At 47.7% G+C, this 16,229-nt stretch overlaps 1 long non-coding RNA gene across 1 annotated transcript; it reads left to right on the forward strand.

The window, feature by feature from the left end:
* The first annotated feature begins 2,475 nt into the window (after positions 1-2,475).
* LOC122194134 lies at positions 2,476-10,403 on the forward strand. Its single transcript, XR_006183051.1, has 3 exons — positions 2,476-2,637; positions 9,358-9,448; positions 9,548-10,403. It is a non-coding gene; the product is annotated as an uncharacterized LOC122194134 (long non-coding RNA).
* Positions 10,404-16,229: the final 5,826 nt, after the last annotated feature.

Here is a 16,229-nt window from a genome sequence, read left to right on the forward strand (position 1 = left end):
TTTAGCAAAGTCTCATCATAAAGACCTTAACAAATATCCGTGGCTAGAATTTCATAATCATCCTATGGGAAGACAAATATCCATCACACATCAAGACTTGCAGCCACCTGATATCAAGGGTTGTGTGCATGCAGGACACAGAGGGATAGGGGAGGTGTCAGGAGAGAGGTTTCTTTGTGAGAGTCCTGTTGGACAGCTAGGTAGTATCCTCTCTGAGAAGTTGCAGAATGCCTTAGTAAACCTGTCTGCTTTCTCTTGGGTGGCCACCTGGTCTTTGGCCAAGACAGGAAGAGCATAGGCTGTGCATCTTGGGTCTGAAGGATGATTTTCTAAAACGCAGCTGTGCTGTAGTGGTCCCACATGTTTTTACTGTGGCGCAGAGTAAGCTCTGGGCAGGCATTTGTACAGGAAATCAAGGTGGAAAACCTCAGTGTTTCTGAAAAGATATGCAGGGGTTATCATTATATGAGGGACACTCCCTTCAGTGTTGTCATGGTAAGGATAACATATAACTAAACACCACAGGCTAAACATCTTTGCACAAAATTAAAGGGATGTGCATTATCTGGTGAAGAACATCTGAGAGATTCAACTGGGTTGGCAAAGAATGGAGTTCAAATGAAGATCTCCAGCCTTCATCCTCCCTTTTGTATGGGCCGCTGAAGTCTTTCATGATGGTACTGGAATCCAAAAACATAGGAAAGATAAAACTGTGTCTGAAGAGAGAGCAATTTCCAGCTGTTGCAATTCTTCTGAAGTCCCACCCAGGTGGGGAGTACAGAACTGACGGAACATCTAGACATGATGGCCTCAGGGGCCCAGCCTCTCAGCCGTGTTTTCAAGGCTATGTTTAATATATACAGATTCTTCGTGTAGCAGAAAGACTGTCAGAAGTGGAGTCAGAGAAAGATAGACTCCTTGCAGCCTGAAGGCCATTTGAAAGACTATCGCCAGTTGGTCTAACAGTTTCCATAGGAGAAGCATCAACAGCTGCCTGGGAGACTTGGGATGAGAATGTGTTCAGTTTATTGAGTAGCATCATTGGGGATCACATCTCTAGAAGGACTCTTCCACTGAGGTCTAAACTGAAGCTGAAACCAGCAATGACTGCTAAACTCTTGAACTTACTGCCCATATTGGTACTTCATAAGGTGTTAGAAACCCTTTGACAGTACCAGGACAAATGATCCCATCTTTACAAAGCAGGAATATATTGCAAGTCCAGCCACCCTGGGAACTGTTCAACTTCTCCATTAGAAATATGGTTTGCCTTTCTTCCTGCCAGTGTGGAAAAGTGACAACTTTCCCTAGGATTTATGAGAAAAAAAACTAGTAAACAGAAACACTTGAATACAAGAAAAGACTTTCGGCAGTGCTGGGGCAATTTGCTATGGCAGGCTTTACTATCATCTTACTAACATTAAGAGGGATCAGGCGTGTTATGTGAGTAAGAACTCAGCATTGACTTTAAAATTGTCCAGTGCTTCAGTCCTCCTGCTTTGGGTGTAAATCTGCTGGGGGGTTTCCTTCCTTCTGTCACTGGTCCCACATACTGCAATGGCACCCAGGTGTGGACAGGGAGGAACAGAGCAGGTGATGCCTCTGAGATTGCTGCTGCCAGGCACAGGATGGCAGCTGCCAGCCACCAGGCTTACTCCAGGCTAACCATCCTTATGGCTTCCAAGCAGACCAGAGTCTGCGAGAATGTGCAGGGAGATGGTGCAGGGAGATAGCATTACTCCTCCATGCTGTGAGCTGGTTGCAGGCATGTCTGCCTGCTGCGATATGCACATTTGAGATTGTCTGACCTTCCGTAGTCTGGTTGTTTTGGCTGTGCAGCCTTGGTTTATATTTGGTCTGGGCTGGCTTTTGCTTTACAGATCAGGTGGGAGGGTTTAACATTGTGTTTCTGGGGATTTGGGGATTTCTCCTTGCTCCCTCCCTCCCTCCCTCTCACTCTTATTTCTCAATGATTTCTCTGGCTAGGTCAGGTTGATCTGTGTGGGATCCTGGCAGTGCACCAGGGTAGAGCATAAGCAGCGCTTGTAACACTGATCATCCTGTGTACTCAGTCACTGGGTTACTTGGGAGCTGGAAAACCTTTTACAAAACAGCACATCTGTCCCAGTTCAGTTCACTTACAGTAAGTGGAATGAATATGGAACTCATCACAGGCAAACCTCCAGGTATCTTAGTCAGAAGACGTACTTCCTGCCTTTGGGATGTATCCAGCTGCACTGCAGCACTGTCACACTTGGAGCAGATCAGTAGCAATCATATTAGCCTCTGCTGCTTCTTTCTAAAGGTTATTTAGTACCAGATAAAACTTGTAGACATGGATCTATCCCCGCTGACACACAGAGGTTGAAGTCATCTTTGCGCAGTCTGCCCAGCCCTAATTTTTTGAAGCTGCAACAAGTGCCCGAGAGGCAGTTCTTAATGCAAGACATGCCTGCTATGTCCTGGGGAGTGCAGGGTCTCACATCCCTGTGCATGACCTAGGTCCCTGCAGCCTTGGGGACACGTGACATTGCAGTTGGCTGGCTGCAGTGTGGTGACAGGCAGCAGCAACATGCATCTCTCGTGCTCCCACGGACTTAGAGCTCTTCCGGTGCAGCAGCGAACACTCCAAAGCAGGTAATGTTTTCCTGTTGCTCCGATACCCAAAACCTGGCACTAGATTTATCTAGCTTGTGAGGCAGCCTGGAGAAATATTTGCCAGGACATGAGGCTAATAATTTAATCAGATGAATTCAGGCAGAGTCCTTTGGCGGCTCGAGTTGCATTATATAACAGGATCGCAGGAGACGCAGCAGGGGGAGAGGCTGGATGCTGTGTTGCGTTTTCCAGGATGGCCAAGGAGAGAGTCTACCTCCACTTTGTGCTCAGTCCACTGTCGTGGAGCTCCACATGTGCCTTCCTTTCCCTAAAAGCATGTCAGAGTTTTGAAATATCAAGTGGGGTTTTTTTACAATAGAAAACCCCATGCGGGGACTCCCCCCTCCCAAATCAGCATCCTGGTATTGGCTGACAGGCTAAGAGGCTGCAGACAGGTTATAATCTAGCCAACCCTACTGAAGTGCATTGTCCCATAGGTCTGAATGGAGAGCAGTGCCATAACAGCACATGCTAATAAGCACATGCTGTTGAGGGTCTGGAGGTAGGCGGGTGGTGGCTGGGTGACAACTGCTGGTGGATCAGGTGAGACATAAGGTCTCCTGGGCCCACTGGAGGGCTGTGTCCCTTTGTCACGTGCTCATTTGCCTGCTGTTTATATGTGTTTGCTTGGTATTTTCACACCCTGCCACTACACAATACCAGCCATGTAACTGAATTGATTGCTGCAGTGTGGCTAAAGATGACATCACACAAATACGGGAGGTTTAAAAACTGCATGACATGATTGTGCTTTTGGGCAAAGCGTGCAGCCTTGCACTGTAGCACGCTTACCGTAGATACGTAGAATCATGGCATCATTTGAGCTGGAAGAGGCCCCTAAAGGCCATATGGTCCAACTCCCCTGTGATGAACAGAGCCCTGTCCAGCCTGACCTTGAGAGTCTCCATAGACAGGGTTTCCACCACCTCTCTAGGCAACCTGTACCAGTGCCTTACAGCCCTTACTGTAAAAAACTTCTTTTAGTGTCAGGCTAAGAGGGCCAACACAGAGAGGAATGGCGCATGCAAATCAGCGTTTTGGACTGTTCGAAACTCACTCATCCATCTTTTCCTTGCTAGCAGCCTGCTAATTCCTCACCGGTCACCCTGAATCCTAAAGCCAATGGCCCTCGGAGATGAGTCAATTTCTAGGTGGGAATCCAGGACTTGCACTTCAGTTCACGCTGTTATTTTAGTTTGTGGTGTTTGCTTCTTATTACGGTAAGCTCCCAGGAATGTCAGCACCAAAATAGCACAGAATCACAAGGTTACCTGCTGAAGAATGAAGTAAACAAGAGGGATATTCTTTCTCTCTGCCTCTTTTTCTTTTTTCTTTTTCCTAAAAGGAGGCATTTTGAGCAGTATTACAGAACTGTAGGGACACGATTGCAGCTGAGGAGCTGAGGTTCGTACTGAGAAGAGGAAAGAGCCAAGTGCTGGGTGCTGGGGCCGTGCGTCTCCTGACAGCCTGCCCTGGCTGGGTGCAAAGGTGTGCTCTAGCCAGACTGCTCCAGAGATCCTGGCTCTGCAGTCCCACCTGGAGCAGAGCAGCCGTGGGCCTCTCTTAAGGGCACAGCCAAGGAAACTGAGCCTTTGCCCAGAGCAGTGCTGAGGTCTCCAGGGAGACTGGTGTGCAGTCCAGGGAGGCCTCAGCAGTCATCCTTGCCTGCACTGACTCCAAGAGAAAGGAGAGCAGAGCAAAGTCAGCGGCTGGCAGGCAGCAAGGGCAGGAGTTACCTCCTTGTTTCTAGGAAGGAGGCACAGATGGTGGAAATATTTCACTCACAGAGTGGCAGCAGCGATGCCCTGGCACCTCAGTGGCCTGGGTCCTGTCGCCTCATCCCCTCCAGTCTCCCTGGGTGACCTTGAGCTGCAGAGCTGGTATCTGCAGACATGTGGGAACAACACAGCCTCCACCTCTTTACCTCTTTTATTTGATACCTCAAGGAACAAGGACCCCACTGGTTTGCACCTTCCTCAAAGCCACAGTGATGTAAGAATGAAGCTGCCACCTCTGCCACCACTAGCTCTGTGCATCTTGGGAATGTCACTGCTCAGGCCTAGTTTCAGAAAGGGCGCTGGGAGAGAGGGCAGCACTGAGATCAGTGCTCTCCATCTGCAAAATGACAGCGGAGGCTCTGCAGCTGTGGTTTGGCTGGTGTGGCAGGACAGAGAGCCGAAGGGCACTGCTGAGGCAAACAGCCCGCTCCTTTTTCTTTCCCTTCCATTTTTGCAATACAGTACCCAATATACAGGACTAGAAAAAAATGGCAAAACCCAAATTGCGCACATTTGGATAAGGTTAGAACAGAAATGTTGTCTGCTGTACAATGAGACATTCCAATCCCATTCAAATGCAACGGTTCTGCGGTGTCACCCATGTGCTGCACTGGTAAGATAGGCCAGCAGTTGTAACCTTTTGTCCCTGCCCACTATACTAACAAAATGATAAAAAAGCCACAGTACTGACAATATGATAAAATAGCTGGTTTCACTGGCCAACCTATGTGTATGACTTTGGGCTCCGTGACGAAACATTATGCCAAAATCAAGGAGACTCCACATATGGGTTCAAGACCTGATGGGTTCAAGACCTCAGGTCCTCAGAGTGGTGAAGATCTGAGTATCTCTGTGATGGAAGCTCCTCCTTTACCAGCAAGGAGGAGCAAGACTGTAGGCCATCTCAGTGGAAAGAGCCCAGATCCATGCACAAGTGCAATGGGAACTGCTTGTTTGAGGGTAGGGACAGAGCATGGGATGTGGCACAAAGTGATGTAGAAAACAAAGTCCAGAAATACTTGACCAGAGGCAACCAAAAAGGTGGATGCAGCTAATAGTTGGAGGAAACTCTCACAAGGGGGTGATGCATATCTCTATGATGCTTATGGATCCAAACCAGTCACAACCCAGTGTCAGTTATGCAGGAAAATGGAAATGACTCATAAAATACTGCAGGACACAACAGAACAAATGTTCTGTCTGGGAGTGCTATGGGAAGATGCAGCAACAAGCGAAAGCTCAGCAAAAGCTGAGCAGGTGACTTTGGTGTGACCCAGCTTTGAAAGGAGGAAGGTGCAGTCAGAAGTCTCACAGATGGGCAAAGAAGAAAGGACAAGTCTGGCATGAGCTTTGGGTCTTGCTGAAGGAGCATATTCTGTCGTGCTAGCTGACTGCTGAGAAACTCCAGAGGTGGTTATCGCTAATTATCACTGTAGTTATCACTGAAAGGTCAAACATGAGTGTGGGAACGTGCATCATCCAGGAACAGGGGTTTTGTCACCCCATCATCTACAAATCTCCTCTGAAGCTAATGGGCTGGAGGAAGCAGCAGGTAGAAATGCAAACTGCAGTCACCAGCTATTTACTGATGATTGTGGGTCCTGTCAGTAGACACATCAAGTTTGTTCCTTACATAACGGCTTTAAATTGTGCCAGAGGAGGTTCAGGTTAGGTATTAGGAAAATTTTCTTCTTAGGAGTGGTGAGACATTGGAATAGGTTGCCCAGGGACATGGTGGAGTCACCATCCCTGGAGGTGTTCAAGAAATATGTGGATGTGACACTGAGGGACACAGTTAATGGGCATGGCAGGGATGAATTGGTGGTTGGACCAGATGATCTTAGTGGTCTTTCCAACTTCAGTTATTCTATGATTCTATACAGAAGTGGCCCTTGCAAGAAAAATTTCTATAAACTGATGCCTGAACTCAATGGAGAAACTCCATAAGATGAGGGAGAATCTGATTTGCTCTAGAAAGAAGTGAAAAGACGGAGCAGATACGGCAAGATAGAGAGTTGATGTTTTCAGGGAAGATGAGGAGAAAAACAGAGAAAGTGGTGGTAAGAATGAAGCAGAGATGCCTGTTAAAGTTTATTTTACACAGAGCCTATTGATCTCTAGACTAAGATCACTGCAGCACTAGACTGAAAGCAGAACAGAAGAGCCCACCTCCATTTTAACCACTTCCTCTCCTTTTTGGCTGGGCAGCTGGTCTCACAAGATGCCACAAAAGTCTCTCCACAACAATATATCCATCCGAACAGTATGCAGAGACTGTGTTCCTCTTCTTTAACAGGTCATTCTCCTTCTGTGGTGCTTTGTTCCTCCAGTGGCAGGTGGGGGAAGGTTTTTAGAGAGGCCAGAAAGAGGAGGTGCTGTGTGCAGGTGCCATTCCTCTGGAGGGCCTCTGCAGCCCTCTACCAAGGGTAGATTCCCATGGGAGTCATGGAATCATTATGTTTGAAAAGACCTCTAAGATCATCTAGTCCACCATCCAGCTGCCACCAATATTGTCCACTAGACCATGTATTCCCAGTTTTGTTCCACGAGGAAGGCAGACTGCACTAATTCGTTTCCAATTGCACTCTGCTCAGCAATCCTTCATGATGGCTGGGAACACGAGCCGCTGTCTGGGGCTTCCTAGCTGGGAGGCAGCTCTGGTGGCTTCAGACCTTATCCGGTAGCATCTGTTTCCACACCCTTTCCTTCACAGATGGTGCTGCCACAGGAATCCCAGAGTTCAAACTCACATCCAGCTGCTGGATATGCCTGTGCAAGGCCAGGGCAGCCACAGCCAGGCAAAACAGAGCAAGGTCTCCTTTATTACAGTATATAAAAGCAAGGGATGTGTTTATGGAGGTTGGGAAGAACTGGCTCAGAGCTAGATATTCTTCAAGGGGATAAGAGCCAGCTGCTTAGGGAACTAGCCTCCATCTTGGTTCCTAGTTGCATGTCAAATGTTATAACAAGCACTAAACAACATTTGATAAAGCTCATAGCACTAATAGCCTACGTGACATCAATGGTCACTCAATCAAGTACTTGCAGTAAAATTTGTCTGGGAAGCATTTTTACCCCAAGTAGGTATTTGTCCTGTGTCGAAATGTTTCTTTCTGTTTTAGGGTCTAGATCTTCCCTCTCTGACAAGTCACTGCATGATTTCCAGGCGGGCAGGAGAGAGGCATTTGATAGAGACATTTATTTTTAGGTCCAGGGAGGCTCTTATAATTACCAAACACCTGAGGTTCCCCATGGTTTCCCTTCTTTATCCAAGTCTTTGGACAAGCCTTTTGCCCGGAGTCAGTGTGTTAAGGTTGAAGGCAGCTTTGCAGTAACATCAGGTGTGTGTCTATTTAACCCTGGACTTGACATTAACATTTTCCTTAGCTGCTGCATGCACAAATCAACATTATCTACCTTGTTAGCGTGCAGCATAGTTGGAAAGCATACTAGGATCCAGAGGAGAATGAAGTGGGGGTATTATTCACACAGAGCAAAGAGCAGAGCTCTGTAAGCAGGCTTCGCGCTGAACAGGAAGATTTAAATAGTTTCTTCAGAGACAGCTTTGGCTCCTTCTGTTACACAGTTTTGCTCAAGTATTCAACAAATTATCTCATGAAGGAAGCAAATATTGCAAGAACAATATATTTCGTCTGTCTTGCAGGGGTTGGAAACCACAGCATGGAAAGAGCAGCCTCAGCTCCCTAAACAAGTTAAACAGAAAGGAAAGGCACAGAGAGGGAAATCCTCTCTGACTTTGTTATGGAAATGTGATACAGTTTGACATTTTAATTGCGATTCTCTCCTTATTATCTGGCACACGTTCACAGTGCCCAAGATGTTGTTTAGCGAATCCAGCTGCCTCCTCCACTCCGTTTGAAGTCTGGTGACTCCGCGTGATAGGGGAGTGTGAGAGTCAATGTGATTTGTGTATGAGGAAACATAAATATGTCACAGGAGTTTAGTCTTATAGGTCTGCAGAGTTTATACTCACAAAATCTGTTGTGCCCTTGTTTACACACCCAGATCCAAAGGCCTGACACACCCTCACTCTAGCTCAAAACTTTCATCATTTCTGACTTGTTTCTAATGAGACCATTGCAAAGCATGTGGATGATGTTTGACCACAGTTTAATGGACACGGGAAAATGTGCTCTCAAATGTTAAGAAGAGCTTTAATCAAAGTCGATTCTCTGTCATTAGCTGAGACAAGCACACATGCTGTTCTGCTGCCACATGCACAAACTTCTACACACAGGCCTTCCTGCACACCAAAAACACATTTGTGCCAGCAAAAGGCAGGTAGGTATGTGAGCATTTGCATAGCCCTGAGCACAGCGATGCAGCACTGCCAAAATGCCCACCCCCACGTCTGCTCTCCTGCAGCAAACATCATTCAGCCAGAACTGCTGCTACAAACTCATCTGTTTGGTGCTATTCTTCACCTGCAGTTCACCATTGCGGCCAAGCACGTGGGAAGATTTGGGATGAAATTATCGTGTCTGTATGTAGCAGAGAAATGGAAAGTGTTATCATGTGGCATATTTAAAAACAAACCACAGGAAGCACAGAGGTCTAGCTTAAGGGAAAGGACCTGTGGGAACATGGGATCAGAAGCAGGTATCATAGCCTTTGAGAATGTCTTAAATCCCAGGCTGCAAAATTTGAGTACCTGATAATAAAGGATGGCAATATTCTCCCTTTCAACAGGAGATTCTTTGAAAGAAGCGACTGTGTGAATAAAAAGATTCAGCCTAAGTCACTCTTGGAGTATATCTGTCTCTCTGAAGGCACTAAGCTCACACTATGTCCTTCTTGGAGTTAGAAAAACTGATTTTTTAATCAATTTTGTATGAACAAATGACCTCAGTAAAGCTACCACTGAAAGGCTTCCTAACCCCAGTCCCAATCCTTTCTCCAGCAGGGAAAAGAGCATTGGCAGGATCAACTTGAAAGGCCCGGCTAGATTTGAGCTCTCTGTTACTGGACCTTTATGTAAAGGAGTCATACAGGTAACATCCAGTTCTGCATCACAGAGAAACGTATGTCCTCATTCTAAATTAGGGGCTGCATCTTTAAAGGTCTTATGCTTCTAACGTTTGCTTCTGCAGCTCTGATGAGTGAAGCGAGGTGGCAACGACCACTGCATGAGTCAGAGTTTAAGGACGAGGAGTCAAAATGACATTCTGTTCTGGATGACAATTACTACATGGGAAGTGTCAGCCGACTGCAGGATTAGACTGTTGGAGCTTTGCCTTCTCAGCTGCACAAAAGACAGCACTCTGCTATTGAACATCCCAAACTTTCTCCAGTTGTTGCTGAGTAGATTTAGAGAAAGTACCAAAATGGAACTTTGCTGTACAACTCATAGCTTCCTACGAATCTGAATATATGTTTTCCCTTCATGGTCTTTCCTGTTCCATTCCACCGAAAAGTAATGTTCCTCTCTGAAGATTTTTGGGTTCGGGTAGAGAATCTAACAGCACCCTACAGTGATGTGATTAGCACTGGGATTGTGTGCTCGGACAGACGGCTCTTCTCTTTACTTCTTTACCATTCATTCATCAGTTATCTGTTATCTGCAAAATAAGATGACTCCCAACTCCATTAATTGCAGCTCCATGAATCCCAGCTCCGACTGCACAGTAATCACCTATCAACAGAATAGAAATTGCATGTTCTGTGCTAGCAGCCACCAAGCCCTCCTGGGAGGGTCTCAGGAGGTTTCATCCCATCTGTGATGGCTCAGTGAGACATACTAACATCACTGCCCAGCTCTTAAACATTATTTCTTTCTTAAGTTCAGAGTCTTGGCACAGCAACCTGTTTGGAGGCCAACAGCAAGCTGAAGCCACAGGTTTAGTGATAAGGGAACGTGGAAATGGAGCCAATACCTATTTTTGTCTCTGAAGCATGCGACTGACACTGCAGCGGAGCTCTCTCAGCTCACTTTTGTCCTCATGCAGAATGCCCAAATCATGTGAAAGTGGGAGGCCATTTGGGAATTGTGTAGAGTGGGAGCTCCTCAGGAGGGTTTCCCTCTCCCCTCCTATCCCCTTTCGTTCAAAGAAAGCTGCCTCCTAACCTAACCAGAGCATGAGATCAGTTGGCATTTGAGCCAGGCAGAAGCCAGGCAGCTTACAAACCTCTCTCCCAGGAGATACTGTCAGAGATGTTACTACCTTCAGCAGCTGAGCAGTTTGATGCATTGTGTGGTGGAGGTGCGACCTGCACCCTCAGCCTACAGTGGTGAGATGCTTGCACACAGGAACCACTCCTGTGCCCGGCTAATACACAGAAGTCTCCAATGGCAGACTATGTGTCTGAGCCTCAAGAGCTCGCTGCCTAAGTGAGGTGGCCAGTGTGAGCTTCCCTTCATCTGTTTCCATGCAACATTAGTCTGTGTAGTGCAAGCCAGTCTGAACAGTAGGTTAAGCTAAAACAGATGACTTTGCCCTTCCTCAGCTGAGGAGCACTGCACCAGTGTTGTGGGCTGTCATACAAATTCCAGCAGAAGCACTGTTACAAGTAGGTGTTGAGTGCAAACATCCTAAAATATTTCCTAGTCACTTGCAAAGTGAACTTCGCTCTCAGTGGCAAAGATCATTTAGTCCACTGCATGGAGGGGTCATCCACGCAGGATCCTGCACGGTTATCTGACACCAAAGGTGAGTGTGCTCTGCTTGCATTGGGAGCTGGCTTACAAGCAATGTTGGAACACTGCAGGAGATGCAGGTTTCTGCAGCCAGCTCAGGCTGCTGAATAGCTCTGCTCTTTTTGGAGCCCACTAGTGAGATCCTTCAACAACTGTTTCCCACCTAATCCCTGCCTAACATTATTATCTCTGTTGACTGTCTCCTTCTCCCCCTGCCCCATGTCTCCTTATCTGATCACCTAACCTCTCCAAAATTAGCAGTGCTGTGTTTAGCCCTCTCTGGCACTCCTGTGGGTGCTGGGTCTCACAGGGAGCCTACAAATTTCCACTGCTGTTTGAGAGAGGAGTGTCAAAAGCACTGACATCGGATCCCAGTGAGCAAAACTAAACCAAGAGGCCGGAGCCTGTGAAATGTTCTTAATATAGTCGGGGTGAATAGCTCCCATCTTGTGTTACACAGGTCCTGCTGTCATGTGTCCTGCCAGCCCCATACCCCTGTCAGGCAGGAGGGCAAGAGCGTGAGGTCACTTCCAACAGCTCCACTTCCATGACGTCGTCATGGCAAGCAGGGCAACAGCTCATTTTAGGCGTGGGAAGTCAGAGGAAAGGGCAGGCACAGGACTTAAGCTTTCCTACTGCTTCCATGTGAGCCAAACATATTTTTGGAGGTTACAGGGAGGTCATTTTTCTCCCCTTTCCTCCTTCTTGGAGGCTATAGTAGTGGTATCACTGTCAGCTTTTTAGGAGTTCTGGACTGAGGCAGCTTTGCTCCAGCCTTACTGGAGTATGAAAGAGCCATCTACAGGTGATGGGAGATAAGGCGACATGGCCCTACCTTTCCTCCCAAACAGCAGGAGGATGAGCTGGCAACCAGAGCTGGCGGCCTCTTCTTCCATGCTACACCTTCTCTGGGTCACAGCCACTCTCTTGCAGGGAACTCACAATTTATCCAAGCTCTCCCAGTCTGGCATCACTGACTCCATCCTGTGCACATTCCAACCTTCTGGGGCCAATGAGTGTCCCTGGGGTGGTGAGGGAATGCATCGCTTGAAAGCCACCATGACTGTGAGGGACCCTTGGAGGCACCTCTATAACCCTGGGGGGTCACAGTTTTGGAGAGAAAAAGGGCAGGAAGCACCACGGGTGTGCACAGGGCCAGTCTTGTGCCGGAAAGTGTGGTTTTACACAGCTGGGCTCCAGGTGGAGAGCAGAGACTGCAAAACATTTAGGAGAAGCTGGGAGCTTCTGGTCAGAAAAGCTGGGAGGAGGTCTGGACTGGAAAACCCCTTCCAGTCAATAGTTTCTGAGAGCTTTCAGGTAAGTCTATAAACTTTTTATATGTCTGCTTTCCCCTTCCATAGAAAACATAACAGTTCTTTCTTTCTCCTCCTTGGGCTTTTCTACATGGCCCCATGTTCACAGGACGCAGGAGGCATGGGCATAATTTTGTTTTTTTGCTTTCCTTTCACCATTTGCCTCCAAGATCTCCTTTTCTCTTTTTTTTTCCCATCCAATTCACCTTTCACTATCCCGCTGTCACTCTTCCAGTTGTTCTCTGTATACTACTCTGACTTAACCAAGCTCTGGTTTGTGAGTACCGTAACCCCTATGAGCTATCTGACTGACACATGACATATTTTTAAAGTGTGGATTTAGCCCCTGTGAGCTGAAAAGCAGCAGTCAGCATGTATGAGCTGTGCAGCATAATAGAAAATAAAGCTTTTAATTAAAACTGGTATTTCAGGACCTCTGCTGGTGGCAGCCCTGCTGAAATACGACATTGCCGAAGCCCTCCCAGTTGTAGTGTGACCCCATCTCTGGAAGCTGCAGGTCTCAACGTCAGCACCAGCACTTTGTTTAGTGAAAGCACTACACGTAATGGGAAAGTACCCAGCTGGGTCTCAGAGTAGTCCCATCACGGGGTGATGGCATGTACCAGCATGGCAGAGGGCAGATCACAGCCATGATGCTGCTTTTCACGTCGGTTCCAAGAATGTCCATCTTAAGTGATGTGGAATTCAAACTTCATGGAACTGTCCCCTATGTAAGTGGGATGGGACCCAAGGAGTCATAGAATCACTTGAGTGGGAATAGACTCTTAAAGGTCATCTAATCCAACTCCTCTGCACTGACTAAGGACACCTACAGTTACATCAGGGTGCAAAGAGCCCCATCCAACCTGACCATGAATGTCTCCATGGATGGGGCATCCACAGCATCTCTGGACAGCCTATGTCTGGAAGAAAGGCCTTCTGATACCTGACCTTTATATTTCACATAGGGCAGCCCCTCTTCTTGCATCTTGCTCTGCTAATATTACATTTCTTTTATCCCCTTCATCCAATGCACCTGCTGCTGCTGACTCTCTGAAGTGGTCTCCAGGAAGGTCACAACACTGAAGTTATCAGCTCACCTGCAGCTTCTCTAAAGTGTCACCAAAGACACAGGAAGGCAGGAACAGGGATTGCTGCAGTGCAAGCGGACATACCTTACTGATGACTTGCTGGGCAGGCCAGCATCTCAGAAAGCAGCCACAGGCTGGGCTTGGTATGAATAACTGTCTTAAAATGGAAGCAATGTTGCCCACTGGTCTCTGGATACCTTACCTCCTTGGCACAGGCTGAAAGGGCACGAGGGACTTCAGCCAGCTCTACTTGGTTCTTGAGCACCCGGGGCTGAGTTCTCAGCAAGGTGTAGGAGCTTGACACAGCACTTCTCCTTTCCGTCTGTCCCACTTTGACCCAACCACAGTCTTCATCCAAGGCATGACTCAGAAAAGGATAACTCACAGTCTAAATTTACAGTATCTTTTTCTCCTAAATTTTCAAGCAAAAAAAGCATGGGCTTCACAGACTGTGAGGGCAAGGTAGGTATTTCCTATCAAAGGGAAGTAAATCAGTGCTCTGCCTCTCAGGGTGCATCTGCCAGCGTCTTATTACTACATTAACAGTTACAGTTCACAGCAAAATCAGAGAGATGGAAAAACTAAGGCTTTGGATAGAAGAACAAGTAGTTTTTTGGACACACATGATACCCAGTGCTCACAGGTCATTTGAAAATATCCACTTCGTCAGACAAAGTTTCCAATATAGGGGTGGGTTATGGGGAACAAAGATTCCTTGAAGAAGGAGCTGTACCCAGGGGAGTACCACCAGACAGGTGATGGTTCGGAGGTGTCTTTTGCTCAGCAAAGAGGAGCCCACTCTGAAGGGCTGTGTGCCCCTTGCATCCTTAGGTCTAGGCCTTTCACACACCAGCAAGCGTGGAGTTAAGGCTGCAGTCAGTGCAAAATCCAAACATTTGCAAGTGTGGGAATTCCCAAGGAGAGCAACCAAACTGCCTTAACTCTGCCCCTGCAGCAGTGGCTTTGTGCAGCCCGAAGCCGTCTGCCTGGCCAGCTGCAACAAAGAGTTTAATCTTATCAGTGGCCATAAAAACTCAAATTCCTCTTAGCAGAATTGCTGATGGGGACGGTAGTGCCAAGCCTGGCTTCACCACGCTCCTGCACAGTCAACAGGGAAGAGAAATGCTGTATCACAAATTCCTGAGCCCCAGCTCCCCGCCTCACACAGGGCCAGCAGTCCTGTTGGCGACCCAGTACCTTGTAGGGTAGCATGGGGTCCAAAATGCTTCTCCCCCCCTTAATCAGGGGCAGGATTTTTTATGTTACTGAGATTAAAAAGGTCCAGCGCTTCCTGCAGGCTTGTCTGCTTGGCTGCAGGTGGGCCCCACAGCTCCTCACTGGTGGTCTGCAGGGTGTGCAAAGGGAGGGCCAGGCTTTTTGGTCAGAAGCTGCAGGTAAAGCTGTTCTCCTCCGTGTAAGATGTTTTGAGCTCAGCAAGGGATGCGTGCATCCTCAGGAATGGCTTGGCAACACCACTTGGCGCGGAAAAAACAGTGCCTCAAGATCTTGTCACCTATCTGGGCTGGCTTCTATGTATCTGTGCATGCACTGGAGAAACCAGTGGGCTCAGGTCTCAGGCATGGTTCTGGGCTTTGCCTCAGTGGCTCATTTTGGTGTTACTGTTCAGCAAAAAGGTGGTAGTGAGACTCTTTGTCTCCCTTGATCTGCCACTCAGAGCTGTGAGGCCTGTCTTGCAGATACTTGGACCAAGGTGCCACCTCCACTGGCACCAAAGTCATTGTGACTGACTCCTCTCCATCCTCTCCATCTCAGTCTTTGCCCCTCACCAAGCCTCTCATATGTAGGGACCTTGCAAAGTAAACATCAGCATTCCTGGTCTGTATGCAGCTGTCTTCTCACCCTACACATGCCACCGCTGTCATCCATTCTGCTGTTCCACATTCATTCCACTGACTCCCTTTTTATTAGCCCTCTCTTGAGATATTTATCTACCCTGTGCCATGATCCCATCAGCTATGTGCAGTCAGTCCACACTTTCAGAAGGTACAATCATCTTTGCATTTCCCATGCCCCTCCCGTACGGTGTATCTCAGCCTGTATACTCATGCTTGTTTTCCTCCCTATGCACACACATGGTCTTAACAAATATACTTTTCACCTGGGGCTGTGAGCCAAAGTTTGAGCTCTCCTCTGGCTCAGACTAGTCTCTAAAAGCAGATGTTTCATCCAAGAGCAGAGGCTTTCCCCCTGCTTTGGAGCAGCCCATGGGGAAGACACCCAGAATACCTCAGGACAAAGCAGCTACATGTTAATGACCTGGAGGGACTGTGATCCAGACACACTTGAATGCCTTCAAGAGCTGCTGTGTAAGCACTGCTCCCAGCTCTCTGAGGTCTTGCTCCTGATGCTGATAGGAAGTCACCCGGCTTACATAAGGGAGGCTGGTGGAAATATTTGGCATGCACTTCACCTGTTGATAAGGCTGGACTATCTGCCAATACACATTGTGCCTCTCCCTCTGTCTGACTTGGAGTGGTCTGCAGTTCTCATCACCATCATGTGTCAACACCTGTGCCTTCTGGCTCATTCCCCTTGCCTCACCCTTCATATATCTTGGATTAGAGCTCAGCACAGGGGTTGGCCAGGACCCCGAAGCCCATGTCCTACAATATCTGGCTGCTTTGGGAGCCAAACCATGAAGACTATCACAGAGGTGCACAGCACTTCCTGCAACTGCATTCAGACGCACGGCTTCTCTTGTAAAAGTCTATGT

The sequence above is a fragment of the Lagopus leucura genome, unplaced genomic scaffold (assembly GCF_019238085.1).
Source record: "Lagopus leucura isolate 7727_CA_CO unplaced genomic scaffold, USGS_WTPT01 Super-Scaffold_73, whole genome shotgun sequence".
In the NCBI taxonomy this organism is placed as follows: domain Eukaryota; kingdom Metazoa; phylum Chordata; class Aves; order Galliformes; family Phasianidae; genus Lagopus; species Lagopus leucura.